The sequence below is a fragment of the Camellia sinensis genome, chromosome 12, assembly GCF_055761805.1.
Source record: "Camellia sinensis isolate YWXY chromosome 12, ASM5576180v1, whole genome shotgun sequence".
NCBI lineage: Eukaryota > Viridiplantae > Streptophyta > Magnoliopsida > Ericales > Theaceae > Camellia > Camellia sinensis.
In genome coordinates this window covers 62,944,763-62,961,605 of record NC_138972.1, presented here as the reverse complement: position 1 = coordinate 62,961,605, position 16,843 = coordinate 62,944,763, and the positions used below count along the sequence as shown (strand labels likewise).

At 39.6% G+C, this 16,843-nt stretch overlaps 1 long non-coding RNA gene across 1 annotated transcript; it reads left to right on the top strand.

The window, feature by feature from the left end:
* The first annotated feature begins 6,058 nt into the window (after nt 1-6,058).
* On the top strand, nt 6,059-8,170 carry LOC145804164 (uncharacterized). The gene is made up of 2 exons (XR_014345789.1): nt 6,059-6,847; nt 7,870-8,170. It is a non-coding gene; the product is annotated as an uncharacterized LOC145804164 (long non-coding RNA).
* The last annotated feature ends 8,673 nt before the right edge of the window (nt 8,171-16,843 follow it).

Below are 16,843 nucleotides of genomic sequence, written 5' to 3'. Positions count from 1 at the left end.
ACGGAATGTCGTCTTAGGAATATCCTCCTCCCTGACCCTCAACTGGTGGTAACCCGATCTCAAGTCTATCTTAGAAAAACAACGGGAACCCTTCAACTGGTCAAACAGATCATCTATACGGGGTATAGGGTACTTATTCTTGACCGTAGCCCGATTCAACTTCCGGTAGTCTATACACAATCTCAAGGCACCATCTTTCTTTTTAGCAAATGCTCCCCACGGTGAAACACTAGGGCGAACAAAACCCTTATCTAGCAATTCCTGGAGCTGAATCTTCAACTCACTCAACTCAGCTGGGGCAAAACAATAAGGTGCCAAAGAAATCGGCACTGTGCCGGGCACTAAATCAATAGAGAACTCTATCTCTCGGTGAGGTGGCAAACTAACGAGATCCTCGGGAAAAACATCTGAATACTCACAAACCACCCTCGGCAATACAATCTGGGTCTCATCACACTCACCACTCAAAAAGCTAGCAAGTAGACCACTAAGCTTACTCCGCCCTCGCGGATCATACATCGGTGGCAACACACTACCAACCCAATCCCCCAAGAAATGGAAACACTCCCCGCTCAAGGTACAAACTGTGACCCTCTGGCGGTAGCAATCAATAACAGCCCGGTATGACGATAGCCAGTCCATACCCAAACTAACATCAAAACCCTTCATGGGCATGACAACAAAGGGAAAAGGAAGCCTATGGTCGGCGACCTTTATATCACAACCTCTAACACCTTGTTTCAAGATCAACTCACCACCAACAGGCGATACTACACATATAGGAGATGCTAATTGTGCCAACTCCAATTCCAAAACAGATGCAAATGCAGCAGACACAAAAGAATGAGATGCACTCGTATCAATCAAAACACTAGCAACCGAGTTGCAAAACAGAAAGGTACCTCTCACTACCGATGGAGCCGGTACTAAATCCTGCGCAGTAACAGCATACACACACCCTGTAGGCCCCTGATCTACCTGCTCACCTCTAGGAGCAAAAGACTGCTGCACTAACTAGGATGGCGAAGCCCTCGGATTGGCCCTCGGGGCCTACACAGACTAAGCTGGCTGATAACTCTGCATTTGCCTAGAACCAGACGCTCCTGAAGTAGAACTCAACTGTGGGCAATACCTCTTCAGGTGCCCAGGCTGACCACACTGATAGCAAGACAAAGGCTGGCCCCTGCCCTGACTCTGGCCCTGAGGTCTAGCTGAAGAAGAAGCGGCTCGCTGACCCCCTTCCTTCTGCGAGCAAACCAAAGACTTGTGACCCAGCTGGCCACACGCAAAACAAGTTAAGCCTCCCTGACTACCTCTCCCAGAGCCCACACTCGGCACTGGAAAGGTCGATCTAGCCAAACCACCCTGAGACTGCTGAGGGTTAGAACCCCTCTGTCTCTTGCCGTCACCCTGACCATCTTGGCTCCTCTTGGAGCCTCTCTGCCCCTCGTCTTCCTCCTACATCATAATCTCCATATGGGCAGCAACATTAACCAAACGTCTGTACTCTCGGATAAAGGACCCTCCAACCCTCAACTTGAGTCCACGCCTCAACTTCCGCTCAAACTCAAAACAACGGCGTTCTTCGAACGCCACCAGTTCAGGTGCAAACCTAGACAGACTGGTAAAAGTAGCCTCAAACTCGGCCACTGACAAGCCCTGCTGTCTAAGCTGGCAAAACTGCTTTCTCAGCTTCTCCCTAGCCGCTGAAGATAAAAACTTCTCCTGGAAAGCATTCACAAACGCCTCCCATGCACCACCAACATTGCCCTTCTCGTACTTTCACCATTGGCCCGCATCTCCCTTCAGCTGGAAGGATGCCAAGGTCACCTTTAAAGCCCCATCCTCGATGCCAAGCATCTCAAACGTCTTCTCCATCTGTTCCAACCACTCGTCAGCCTTAAGTGGCTCCTTCGGATCCCCAACAAACTCGTCCGGATTGGACCGGAAGAATTCCCTCTTCAAGAAGGAAGGCCCTGCCTCAACAACCTGGGCCTGAACTGGAGCCTGAACTGGATTCTCAGCTCAGAAAATACCCACAGACTCTCTCAAAGCATCGGCTATCCCTCGGGCTAAAGCGCCCATAGCCTCCTCACCTGCTGGCTCGGCCACATTGACCTGGCCAACCCCCTCCTGCTGTGCCGGAATATCATCCGGTAAAGGCATATCCTGCCTACCATGTCTGCCTCGTCTACCACGTCCTCGTCCTGACATCCTAATAATGGTAAGGAAGAACGTTAGCACATTCATAAATGTGCCAAAACCAAACACTCGCGTCCTAATACATGGACAACTATAATTCATTCCACGTAAGCATATAAACACATAAGCACCTACGAATTTCATTTCCGGATAATGATAGTCCCGAGGCGTTACTAGAGTTCCGGTTAGAAACAGCATTGATCAAGTGCTTTTCCAACAAGACTCCCAGAAACCCAAGGATCCAATCAACATCCTAGAAACTACATTCCATACCCACAGAGTCACATAAGCATGTTATCAATTAAGCACATAGCATATGACACTACATCTAAGTCTCTATCAAGCGAGACAAACCCATTGTGATCATAATCACTTCCCACATACCCAAAGTATTCGAACCTGGTGCGCTCTGATACCAAGTTGTAACGCCCTCAAACTAATACATAAAAACCCATCACTTTAGACCTGCATTGATATAAAAGAAACCAACCATTTCTATTCATCAGAATAATTCATACAACTGCATTACATGTTAACAACAAAAGCAAATGCCCTATGGGCATACAGCTTTCCAAGTCAACACCTGGTTACACAAAAGAAGAGTAGTAACTCTATACAAAATCGCCCTTGGCTTGATATACATGTAATACAAACAAAGTAAACAAAAAAGAGTCTTCAACTCTCATCATCATCCAAGCTATCTCCTTCGAGGTGGCATACTACCTGTACCTGAAAATAATGTCCCATAAAGGGTGAGCCAACACCCAGTAGAGATATGCTAAACACAGTATGAGCAATAACTAAGACATTAGCAATTGATAAATGTTTAATTTCCATAAACCAATTCATAACCCATTTCCATTTCATTTCAATTTCCATTTCTTATCAATTTCACAATTTACATCAACGGCTCAAAACCTGGCCAATCACTTATATGAGACAATGACTCATATTAAACATTTCCCATTTTATAGATAAACATACTAGTTGTATCAACATCTCAACAGATAAGCATGCAAGCTGTATCCACATTTCAACAGATATGCATATTAGCTATATCAACACTTCCAATAATAAGCATATGAGCTGTATCAACACTTCCAAAGATAAGCATACGAGCTATATCAACACATTATCTGACAAGCATATGAGCTATATCAGGGGAGTCCATCCCCTATCTGCTCCCAAACAACATCCGGTTTAGAGGCCAATTCCCTATCTTCCCCTAAACCGTGGAGTACATCCCCTATCTCCTCCCACATACACAACGTATATACAAAAAGGTCATATACACAATCAATCAATACATAACGTTAATGTATTCTATCAACCGTCATACTCTATGACATATCCAATTGATTAGTTTTAATTTTCCTAATCATCATGCATTGTCTACAACAATCAAAACTACCCTCCACCGGTAGCCCAAGCAATTATTTCTAAATAGATAATAAAAGCTCCAACAGATAAAATATCAATGTTTTCAAAGGTGAGCGATTAATAAATCTAACTCCACTATTCAACCATATAATGAACCAATTTCATTATTTCCAACTCAATTCCATAAAGTCACAACTTTCCCAAAATTTGAGTTTTCCACCCGATTTCCAAATATTGACCCAATGACCTAAATATCAACAACCAATAATGATATCAATATTTTGAACCCACAATACACATTTTTGACTCAAAATAACAAATCCTCTTTTAACATTTTGAAACCCTAAGTCCCAAAATTTACCCAACTTCAACATTTTATCAAAACAACCAAAAGTCTATGTCAAAGACCATAAGAGTAAGTAGGAATCCCTACCTCAAATTCGGAGCTCAAGGGAAGAAGGTGAAGAAACTCAACGTGCTCCAAAACTCAATATTCTCAGATCAATGGATAGTCCTCGACGATCAACCCAACTTTTACAAAGGCCGAAGGAAATGGAAACACTCTAACTAGATCAAACCCTAGAGAGAAGGGAGTTTCTAGAGAGAGGAACTCTCAAAATGACTTTTTAGAAAGTAAGAGAGAGAGAGAGAATGTAAAAAGTGAATTTAAAACGCCCAGCTGCCAACTGATATACGACATTCCTACTCGAGCGTCAAGAACAAAAAACTAGGTATGCTCGAGCGCAATAAGGCCCGCTCGAGCGCCAAGACACAAGAATAAAGCACATCCGCTCGAGCGCGAAAACCAGTCCGCTCGAGCGTGGATTTCCCCCTCCCAGAACTTACACCAAAAAGTACTACCCGCTCGAGCGCCAGAGTACCCGCTCGAGCTCCACCGCTCGAGTGCAAAGAAACTCGTTCGAGCTTGAAAAACATGCCTGTAGAAGTTCTATAGAGCACCAAAATAATGAAGCGTGCAATCTCCGCTCGAGCGCAAGAAGACCCGCTCGTGCGGACCTCCTAAAAACTGGGCAACAAAGAATTGAAACCAAAGCCTAACCAACCTGTAACAACTCTGCCCAATACATCCTAAAACCCGAACCAATGGAATTAAAGGATGACAACAAGATAGATACAACTACCAACTCCACGGAATCGAGTCCGGAATACAACAGGATAGTAAAGGGACAACCGGGATCGCTATAACCGCTGCCATCTAACCACCACCACCACCGTTGTTATTCGGATGCCACCACTGTTCACCAACTATCTTCATCATCGTTGCAGATGTACATTCTACCGTCGCCGATCTACACTTTATTACCGTTGTAGATCTGCACTCCACCGTCGCCGAACTACACAACCACTATATCACCACTGCCTCCTTTGTTTCAAATTCAAATTTATTTTTCAGTGATAAATTTATCAATTTATCTTGTTCTTTGTGTATGTAGAAGATGATGGTAGATTCTTATAAGTGAGTGAGTGAATATGAATAAGGATGGTGGATATTAATAAATAAATTTATAGTGATAAATTTATCAGTCATGACTTTTTGGTAAATAAAACTGACCCGTAACTGCCACTAGATTTTATTAGAAGAGTGGTTTTCTCTCCAATCCAGATATTGGAGGGTGTTGTTTGAGTTCGTGAAGGGTCCTTCATGTAGGGTCCTCTCCAATCCAATCAAGACCGAGTTTTGCTCATTTTGTAGGATCCTTCATATATATATATACATATAAGATAAACTAATTTATCACATTTTTTTGAGCACAAATGCAATAAATTAAATAGTTTACGATTATCGGATTGACCTAATAGTGAATGCCCATTCTTTTTCTTTTTCTTTTAGTACAAATGAAAAGATTTTTTAGTTGCATTGTACTAAATTGTTCTACCATGATATTGTAGGCCTTAAATGATTTTTTCTCCGATCAATCAATGATCTTATTGGAATACATGTAAATTTGTCCATTTAGAACAGACTAGGGCCCAAAAATTTGTCTTGGTACAAACAAAAAGAAAGTATATTTACGCCATACTAAATTGTTCTACTGTGATAAGGTAGACTTTATCTGATATTTTCTCAGATAAATGATTTTATTGGAATAAATGAGAAATTTGTCCATTTCAAAAATGGTATGGTCCTTAAATTTTTTTTCTTTATTGGTTCAAATGGGAAAAAAAAAAAATCTTTACTTACATCGTACTGTAACATTTTAGGTGTTACATGAGTATTTCTCTATCAATGATTTTATTTGAGTACATGAAAATTTTGCCCATTTCGAAAATAGCAAGGCCCATCAGTTACACTGAAATACACATGTAAGGCCTAAAATTGTTCTGAAAAAAAAATTTCCATTTAAAAAATTGTAAGGCCCATAAATTTTTTTTTTTTTTTTTTGGACAATTTGGATTACATATATATATTTTTTTCATTATGAAACTGTAAGACCCATAAATGTTTTTAGTTCAAATGAGAAGATTTTTTATTTATGCCGTGCTAAATTGTTATACTGTTATAATATACCGATTCCGGTTTTGACCCGACCTTTGTTATATTCTGGACTCGGGTTCTATGGTTTAATATTGTTATCCATGTCTTGTTTCCCTCTTTTGTCTTTGGGTTTGAGTATTGGAATGTTGTGGGCATGTCCGAAGCAGGTTAGCTGCTAGTTGTTCAAGTTGTTGTTGTCCAGAAAATTACCCCTTCACTCAAACGAGGCTTCTTGCACTCGAGCGAGCCTTGTGAAATTTGCTTCTTCTCTTAAGCTAGACTTCTTGCGCTCGAGCGAGATTTGTGTGCTCTTAGTATTTTGCCCAGACGTAGAATTTCTGGGAAGGTTGAGGTCTTCGCTCTAGCGAGGCTTCATGCGCTCGAGCGAGGGTGTGCGTCTGTAAAACTTCTGAGAGTATGTATTCTATGCTCGAGCAATACTTCTTGCACTCAAGTGAGGTCACTCATTATGTTTGGTCACTCAAGCAACAACTCCTTCGCTCGAGCGAGGGTCGCGTATATCAGTTCGCAGTTAAGCAATTTTATATCACTTTTTGATTTCCTTCTTGCTAAAAACCCTAATTTGGCACTCTCTCTCTCTAAAACTCTCTCCCTCTCTACAAATACTCCTTGATCTAAGCATATCACTACCCTACTCCCTTTGATAAAGAGTTAGAGCATGTGTGGGCTTTCTCTTGATCCGAGCAAAGTCGAATTTATAGCACTTTTGAGGTTCTTCTACATCTCCTTTGGGCTTCTATGCTTAAGGTAGGGATATTCTACAACTTAATATGGTTTTTAACCTAGGTATTTGTTGTTTTGTATAAATGGTGAGATTTGGGAGGTTTGGAAAAAGTTAGGGTTTGGATTCAAAAATTGAAAGAGGGGTTTTCCATGTTGGTTTTACAAAGTAACTATGGGGCTTGTATATGAGATTCTCTAGTGTTAAAATGGTGAAAATTTAGCCTTTGGGTTGGTATTTGAAAAATGGGGAATTTTCCATAAAATGAGTTAAATAATTATTTCGTATAAATAATGAAATTAATATGAGAAATGTGAAATTGGGAAGATGTATGAATGAATGGTGAAATTGAATTTTTTAAATCACTCACCTATGGAAATTTGATTTAATTATCTATTGTAAAGATTTTCTATCTGTCTAGCAATATTTGTTTTGAGCTATCGGTGGAAAATAACTATGATTGTTATAGAAATTGCATGAGGACTAGGTGAATTGAAACCTGTCATTTAAATTATGTCATTGAATATGATGGTATGATTTAAACATTGAATATGTGTTGTGGATAGTCATTGTACATGACGATGTTTTAATACATTGTATATGTATAATTGTTTGGGATGAGAAAGGGGATGTACTCCATTAATTGGGAGGAGATAGGGGATGGATATCATTTAAAATTAAGTTGGTCGGAGTGTCCAGGGTGAAAGTCTCGAAATCTTGTATATATATGGGTGCCGATTCCCTCGGATGAGAATTCCGTAAAATGGCAAAATAGAAGTGTTGGAGTGATGAATGTATTAAATTATGAACCATTGAGTTGTAGTCTCATTTTGGTTAATTAGATAATAATGAATTTGGTTAATAGATTAACCTGAAATGAATGAATGAATGAAAATGGATTGAGATATGGTTATCTATATTGAACGGTCATGGAAAGAATATAAGTTGGTTATGAATATTGAACATTTATCTGACACTTATATGCTATGTTAGTTTATCTCTGCTGGGTTTTGGCTCACCCTACTTGAGAAACCATTTTCAAGTACAGGTGACATGCCACCTTCATGGACATAGCTTGGGAGGACTGAAGGCTGAAGGCTCTATTTTGATTTTATTTGTGCTTAAGTGTTCATTCAAGCCGAGGGCTTTACATGTGTAGAGCTTAGGACTCTTTTTTTTATTGTAACCAAGTGATATCTTCAAAAGATGTAAACCCGTAGGGCATTTATTTTGTTATTATTAACTCGTATTACATGCTGAAGGTTTAGAGTGAATGTTTATGAATGTATAACGCATGTAATATCTTTTTGTAATAGAAACTCTAATGCATGAAGTATATAATTTCATTATGTTTATAGATCTTATGTAATGGATTATTTGTATTTTATTTTGGGGGTGTTACAGATAATGTAGGCTTTACCTGATTTTTTTCTCGAATGAATGATTTTATTGGAATAAATGAGAAATTTGTTCATTTCAAAAATGGTGTGGTCCTTAAATTTTTGTTCTTTATGGGTTCGAAAGAAAAAAAATCTTTATTTTCTACTGTGACATTTTAGGCCTTACATGTGTATTTCTCTATCAATGATTTTATTTGAGCACAAAGGAGAAGATTCTTTATTTATGCTGTACTAAATTGTTCTATTGTGATAATGTAGGCTTTACTTGATTTTTTCTCAGATGAATGATTTTATTGGAATAAATGAGAAATTTGTCCATTTCAAAAATGGTATGGTCCTTAAATTTTTATTCTTTATGGGCTCAAAAGAAAAAAAGAAATCTTTATTTACATCATGCGAAATTGTTCTACTGTGACATTTTAAGCCTTACATGAGTATTTCTCTATCAATGATTTTATTATAGCACAAATGAGAAGATTCTTTATTTACGTTGTACTAAATTGTTCTATTGTGATAATGTAGGCTTTACCTGATTTTTTCTCAAATTAATGATTTTATTGGAATAAATGAGAAATTTGTCCATTTCAAAAAGGTATGGTCCTTAAATTTTTGTTCTTTATGGGTTCGAAAGAAAAAAAATCTTTATTTACATCATACGAAATTGTTCTACTGTGGCATTTTAGGCCTTATGTGAGTATTTTTCTATCAATGATTTTATTTGAGTACAAAGGAGAAGATTCTTTATTTACACTGTACTAAATTGTTCTATTGTGATAATGTAGGCTTTACCTAATTTTTTTCTCGGATGAATGATTTTATTGGAATAAATGAGAAATTTGTCCATTTCAAAAATGGTATGGTCCTTAATTTTCTATTCTTTATGGGCTCGAAAGAAAAAAAAAATCTTTATTTACGTCATACGAAATTGTTCTACTGTGACATTTTAGGCCTTACATGAGTATTTCTCTATCAATGATTTTATTTGAGTACAAAGGAGAAGATTCTTTATTTACGTTGTACTAAATTGTTCTATTGTGATAATGTAGGCTTTACCTGATTTTTTCTGGAATGAATGATTTTATTGGAATAAATGAGAAATTTGTCCATTTCAAAAATGGTGTGGTCCTTAAATTTTTTGTCTATGTGGGTTCAAACGAAAAACAAATCTTCAGTTACATCATACAAAATTGTTCTACTGTGACATCTTAGGCCTTACGTGAGCATTTCTCTATCAATGATTTTATTTGAGGCCTTTGCCAAGACATGTGATAGCTTGATGATTTTATCTTAACCACATCTGAATTCGTTACTGCTGTGGTTGTATGCTTACATTCCAAATTTATGATGCATGGTTATTAGTTTTATGCTATATTTGAATAAATAGTATTTTAGCTGCGGATGAATATATACTCATCCAATCGTGATGCCCCCCTCCCCAGAATCCCTTGCCCTTTTTTGGGTTTGTTATCTTTGTAATTTATAGGTTTGTTACTCGTAACATCTGCAACAGGAACTCCTTATGTATTTGTTCATGAAATCTCCGATTGCACCATCAAATGGCCTATTAAACTTAGAATTGTCTGGAGAGTAGGTCCTTCATACTCAAGACGGGTAATTAATGTATCAACAGCTCATTTTGATCGATGAAAAGCTAGTCTTTTTTCATAATACCGGACTGTTTATTACAAGCTTGATTCCCAACAAATTTTTATGTTATCCAGGAAATAAAGATACAATGCTACCATCTTTGGTAAGGAAAAAGTGAAAATTATGGCAATTTAAAGATCAGTAGGACTTATAACATCTCAAGAACTGCCATTATTTTTATTATAAGAAGAAAAAAAAACCTGAATTTAAGCTACCTGCAATTGACGAGCATGAATGCCACGACGGTCAAGTGTTTTACCAAAATTGATGAATTTGAGCTAGAGAATATCTTCACGACAACAAAGGAATTCAACTTTTTACCTCTTTGAGATTTGGTCAACCTCACTTCCACGTTATCTCAAATTGGTAAATGTTTATTTCCTTATAGTTATTGCATAACAGATTTTCTAATATCAGAAGCCACTGGATTAATTCAAATGTTACTTGATGTTAGCTATTGCTTCTATTGTCTTGAATGTTGGGCCAAAGTTAAAAAGGAAAAAAGGAAAAAGGATTATATGGCTTTATTTAATTATTGTTTTCTGGTGACATAACCATAACCAACTCTTAGTATCTATGTGAGTCGATTTCTGACCACGCTGTCAAACTGGTATTTAGCTGGAGAACACCGGCAGAATAGATTAAGCATGAATGACCTGTCACAGAAAGAAGGGATTCTGGCGGTGGTTCATCCACCCGGGAGTACTCCCACGATCAAGTCAGTTATCCCTCAAAGATAGCAAAAGTGCTTAACTCACTATTCAGAATACAAAAAGCGTACCATAGACCCATGGGGGTGCCTCTCTTTTATAGCTAACACTGACCTAATCCTAATAGAAGCCTAGCTTCAATGGATTCTGTCTTGTTGCTAATTCTGGACTCCTAGTTAGATTGGGATAAACTCTCTAAGACTCTTAGCTTTATCCAAATTGAAGTCCTCCCTATCTCTAGGACTCTTGTCCCTTATCTGCTTATCCCAGATTCTAGTATTCTCGCAGATAACCTCGGCTTAGCCGAGATTACCTCGGCATCATGTCTAGGACACGTGGCACCTCGGCTGACACTTCAGTGCCACCTCGGCCACATGTTGCCTTTCAAAAATTATGTCCCCACGACTGCGTCCTAGGTTCTATTACCTCGACATCTTGAGGTGATGGAACCTATATCATTTCTTCCACTTAAAACGTTGGCTAAGCTCGCGTTATCCTTCATTACTGAGGTCATCATTCGTTGGCTCCATATGACCAAGACTTGTAATATGTTTTCATCAATGCCTTAGAACAAATAACCAAGTCGGTTCAAATTATTTAGCTGAGATCATCCTCCTAACCAAGGTCTTTGTTTCATTAAATCAATGATTCCAAGAGTTTCATCATGCGTATGAGCTGTCACGCACAATATTTCAACCGTTTCTACCACGCATCTTTCCCCTACTAAGCAGTACCTGACACGCGTCATTAAGTCGCATCGCTTGTGCATTCGCCGTCTGACAAGCACAACGTCCTTAGCACAGTAATTGCGTTTTTTCCGCCATTCTTCGTGTTTGATCAAAATCACCTCTCTCTGTCTCTCCGTCTTTTCACTTTTTCACCATCATTTTCGTGCAGACTCTCTCTCCCTACTCTTCCAAATCTGCCATTGTTTCAAGCTCTTAAGCTCTGCAACCACTTCCATTCTTCCCCTCCGGCGAAGCTTTTGCTGATCTTTTTCGATCGCTGCCATCATCTGACTCTGTCGTACTCAACACCGGCTTCACTACTTTGGTAAGCCACAGCTTTCCTTCTGTTTCAAGTTTTTGTTTCGCTTTTAAACCGTTATGCTTGTATGCTGCCATGGTGTTTTTGTTCATGCTCTGAATTTGTCACTTGTGTGTTGATTTCCCTCTTTCGCCGTCTGTTTCTTGATTCTGATTTCACATAATCTTTGTTTGCCTATATACACATACATGTTGTCATACACTCTGACATTTTTGAAAGCTTGTTGTTGTTCTTGTGCTTGTGCACATTTGCAGTATTTTTTAACCACTTCTGTTTTTCTGGAGTCTGAATCTCTATTCTTTTATGTTTTCTTGCTATTTTTTCCAGATTCTTGCCTTCAATTCTTGTTTCCATAGTCTTAGGCTTTGGATTTGTTTGTAGAACTTACGATTTTTAGGAAAAACTGAAACAAACTTCACCTAGATCCTCAAAAACTCTTGACCCAGCATTCGTCTAGGTTTTGCCGAGGTCCCCTAAACCTTTAGAAAATACTTCCTTCTGAAATCCAACACCTTCCCCCTAAGTTGACGTCATGGGTATGTGGAGGTATAGGGCAGACACCTCAACTAAGTTAGAATATTTCAGGCAGGAGTTCGCCATCCTTGCCGATGCCCACCTCAGGTTGGCTGGGGAGGAGGACTCCATCATGCCTAAGGAAGATTCTATGCCATTTCCAGTCATTGCCATTGTTGAATGTGGACTTAGGCTCCCACTTGACATCCTTTTTCGAGAGGTTCTTCACTGCTATAAACTGAACCTAGTGCAGCTTGCCATCAACTCTTACCGAGTTATCAATGGCATAATTACCTTAGCCAAGAAAGAGAATGTTAGGGTCACCCTTGCCGACATCCAGTATTGCTACACCATGTGTGGTCTTAAATCAGAAAAAGGTTACATCTACTATCTTAAGCCAAGGTCGACAGAATACAAACTTGTTGCCGACCTTCCTGACTCAAACAAGGGTGCTGGAGACGATTACTTCATCATCTCGGGTAACTGGGAGTTTCAACCAGATGAGGGCCTCCATCTCTATCCCCTAAGCCATACATTGTTCAGAGAGGGAGATGGCAAGAGTCAAGTGTTATTTTTACTTGCTTTCAAGTCTTCCTTACTTGGGTATTTTTGTATGTTCTAATCGTCTGTTTGGTTTTGTTTTGCACTTCTCCCCCAGCCCGCAAAGGACTTCCGTAAAATCTTCTTTCCTAGTAAAGATTTTAAGAGGTTACTAGAACTACCTATCTATCAGCGCAGGGCTCCTTTATTGCTTAACTATATTCCTACGTACAAATTCATCCTTCCCAAGGTCCCAAGAAAAATGAAAAACAAGTCTCCTCTATCAGCAACAACTCCTCAAGCCAAATCGTCAAGGCCTGACCAAGGATTAACATCTGATCCAGCAGAGCAGCCTTCTACTTCGACTTCGCAACTAATCCCACCTTCCCAACGCAAATGCCAACGTCGAACTGTAATCGCTGTCGAGATGGGTGGTAAGAAAGCTATTGCAAACGACCTTTTAGCCAACATCCCCGACACTGTCACTGCACAACCAGCACCATCCCAGCCTCAGCCAAAGCCGAAACCAAAAAGGCTAAAGAAAGCCCAACCCAAGGCAACGGTGACTCAGATCGACTCTGAGGACACTTTGCCGATCTCCAAAATAGTTGAGGTAGAAAAAAGTGCCTCCGCTGCTGAAAAGAGGCCTGTCGAGGTTGCTCTCTCTAAGTCAACGTGGTCAAAGAGACCGAGGTCTGAATCTGCAACAACCTTGGGGTCCATGAAGTCGAATGCCCCCTGGGCTCCTCCAATTACAATTGAGGACAAGCCGGTCAGAGCTGGCAATAGTGCCAACGATATTGAGATCGGCGTTGCCCTCTATACCGCCTTGCTCCTTCCCAAAAATCTTAATCGCAACGCCGAGATGAGCGAGTACGAAAATTTTGCTCTAATGTTGCAGCATTCCGTGCAAGTAAGCCCTAAACACTTGGTGCTTTACATTCTCTATTTTCCTGTACTTAGAAAGTTTTGCTAACTTTTGTTCTGTCCATTTCTTCTAGACGATCTAGTATGGCCACTCCTTTGCAATGCAAGCCTTCAACATTAAAAAGGAGTTGGCAAATAAGACCAAGGAAGCTGCTAGCTTGCAAAGGGCTATTAACAGGGTTGAGGCCAAGATGAAAACTTTAACAGACTAGGTCGAGGAAACCAAAAAAGCTAAAGATGAGGCCGAGGAGTGGGCTAGGGCCGCTGAGGCCATTGCCAATGTCCTTGAAGTCCAAAAGAATGAGGCTGAAATAAAAACTGTTGAAGCCCAAGCTGAGCGTCGGGCTGCCTTGGCCACGAAAGCAGCTGAGATCAAAGCGACGGATGAGAAAGCATACGCTGAGGGGGCAACCGACATCAAAGAAGACTACAAGAAACAAGTCAGACAGGCATGCAACAAGGGCTATACCCTTGGTTGGATGGCTGCTCTGAAGGCGTTGGTTGTCCCCAAGGACTCCCCTCTTAGGAATGCTAGCAGCCTTGTCCTACTGTTCCCCCTTACTCCAAGCCAGTCCGAGGATGAAGCTGAGTTCGAGGAGGAGGCTGAGGACAAAGAGACCGAGAAGGCCGAGGTTGCGAGGACCAAGTCCCCAACTCTGAATGAGCAAGTCCTAGACTTGACTCATGATGAGGAGGACGAGGTCTCAAAGGGTGTCTCTGCCGAGAAGACATCATCCGAGGTGCCTATCGCCGAGAAGAGCATTGATCAGACTCTTAAAGAGATTGACCCCGAGCTCGCGGCTAAGAAGGCCGCCGAGAAGAGTTCCCAGATGTCCTTTGAGCCCCAAACCCAACCAGCCAATGACGCCGAATAGTCTAGTTTAATTTTTGTCTTTTCTTGTACCTTGTACTTTTTGTTACTTTTGATACAATGTAAGATTTGATTTGGCCAACGTGCCACTTTTGTAATCTGAACAACTACTCTTCAATGTCAGGCCAAAGTGTCTTCTTTCCTTATCTAAATGCATTCTCTAATTTCTTCTTTCAATCTGATTATATGTTTGTCTTCCTTTTTTTGTCTTGTATGATTCTATACTTAGAATAATTTACATGTGTACACCTTAACTGTGTAATCTTCTTGGTGTGGAATACTTCAGCTATACCCACTAACAGTTTATCTCGGCTTTGACCTAACACTTAAAAATATTCATAATATTTTCACAAGTGTCATTTACAACTTGCCATTTCACTCTTTACTTATCAGGACCTCTGTCTTCCAATATCTTCTAAGTCTTGGCAAAACGGTAACCTCAACAAGTACGTAAGTACTTCTCTCAATACAGCCTTGGCCTAACTTGTAAACTTTTCTTAAGAATTTCAACAAATGTTAAACCAATCTTCCTTTAGTATAACTTCGGCTTAACTTCAACTTGTAAATTTTTTCTGGAAATTTCAACAAGTGTTAAACCAACCTTAGCTTTGTAAATTCCAACTCCCAAGCATCATTCTCCAACTCTCTGCCTCCTAATCTGAACCTGAGTTCCACTTGGGTTCTCATTAAGTATGTGGCTTTGACCTTGTTGCTGAGGTCTGATTCAAACAAAGAGTGGCTGAGGTTACCAACCTTGGTCTCTTTGTTAATCTGATTGACATGTACTTAGTTCCAATCTGTGTTTCACTTGCTGATATGGCAAGTTCAAGTTGATTGAACTTAGTTCAACTCTGTTATATGTAAGTAGGAACTCTGTTATATAATAAGTCTAAGTTATTCGTCATGTTTCAATCAGAAACATCGCCAACTTAGTTCAACTCTATTGTATGCAAGTAGGAACTTTGTCATATAATAAGTCTAAGTTATTCGTCATGTTTCAATCAGAAACATCGCCAACTTAGTTCAACATGCAAGTAGGAACTCTGCCACATAATAAGTCTAAGTTATTCGTCATGTTTCAATCAGAAATATCGCCAACTTAGTTCAACTCTATTATATGCAAGTATAAACTCTACCATATAATAAGTTTAAGTTATTCGTCATATTTCAATCAGAAACATCGCCAACTTAGTTCAACTCTATTATATGCAAGTAAGAACTCTGTCATATAATAAGTCTAAGTTATTCATCATGTTTCAATCAGAAACATCGCCAGCTTATTTCAACTCTATTATATGCAAGTAGGAACTCTGTCATATAATAAGTCTAAGTTATTCGTCATGTTTCAATCAGAAACATCGCTAACTTAGTTCAACTTTATTATATGCAAGTAGAAACTCTGCCATATAATAAGTCTAAGTTATTCGTCATATTTCAATTAGAAACATCACCTAGGTAACTGATCAATCATACTACAAAAGTTAAAAAATCAAGCTAAAACTTTATTAATATTTCTGCTAATAACAAAAAAAAAGTAAACTTAAAAAATAAGAAAATCTAGTGATAGAAAAACTTCAGATTGCAAGCATTCCAGGGTCTTGGCAACTCTTTGCCTTCACTGTCTTCAAGCCGATATGGCCCATTGCCCAATACCGAGAAGATTCTATAGGGTCCCTCCCAATTCGGGCCAAGCTTGCCCTTTCTGGGATCCTTCTTGTTGCCGACGACCTTTCTTAGGACGAGGTCGCCAACTTGGAACTCTTGTGGGTTGACCTTCTTATTATAAGCCCTGGCAAGCTGCTGCTGGTATGCCCCTAGCTGAATTGCTGCTTTCTCCCTTCGTTCCTCTAGCAGATCCAGATCTCGGGCTAAGAATGCCTCATTGGTCCCATTTTCCACTCCTTGGGTTATGATCCCTAGGATGTCGACCTCTAGTGGAATTACTAATTCTGTACCATAAGCCATGGCAAATGGGGATTCCTCAGTTGATCTTCTCGGCGTGGTCCGATATGCCCAAAGTACACTAGGCAACTCATCCACCCACTTTCTCTTTACTGCTTGTAGCCTCTTCTTAATCCCATCCAAGATAACTTTGTTGGATACTTCTGCATGTCCATTGCTCTGAGGAAAACTTGGGGTGGAATAGTAATTCTTGATCTTGTACTTTGCATAGAAGTTCTTCATTAGCTTACTGTCAAACTGTGTATCATTGTCTACTATTATTGCCCTTGGGATCCCAAACTTGCTGATGATGTTCTTCCACATGAAGTTCTTCACATCAACGTCCTGAATTTTTGTAAGGGGTTCAGCTTCTACCCACTTGGTGAAGTAATTTGTTGCCACCAGCAGGTATTTCCTTTGTCCAGT